The sequence below is a fragment of the Mastomys coucha genome, unplaced genomic scaffold (genome assembly GCF_008632895.1).
Source record: "Mastomys coucha isolate ucsf_1 unplaced genomic scaffold, UCSF_Mcou_1 pScaffold6, whole genome shotgun sequence".
Taxonomy (NCBI): Eukaryota; Metazoa; Chordata; class Mammalia; order Rodentia; family Muridae; genus Mastomys; species Mastomys coucha.
In genome coordinates, this window is record NW_022196912.1 from 116,631,979 (window position 1) to 116,632,214 (window position 236).

The window sequence follows — 236 nt, forward strand, 5'->3', positions numbered from 1 at the left end:
TCCCTTAAAAGGCAAGTTCAGTATTATGAAGATATATCTCCTTGTTGTAGACCCAGGAACTGTTGATCCATCAACTCTAGAGAATGCACCCGAGGCCAGCTTCGGCCCAGCTGGTGCCACATGGCATTCATCAGTTCTCATTACACTCTGTAGCATCAGTTCCATTCAAATGTACAAGAGTTATACCCACTGCCATCAACTTCAACAATGAAAGAAAATGCAATAAAGGATGACAA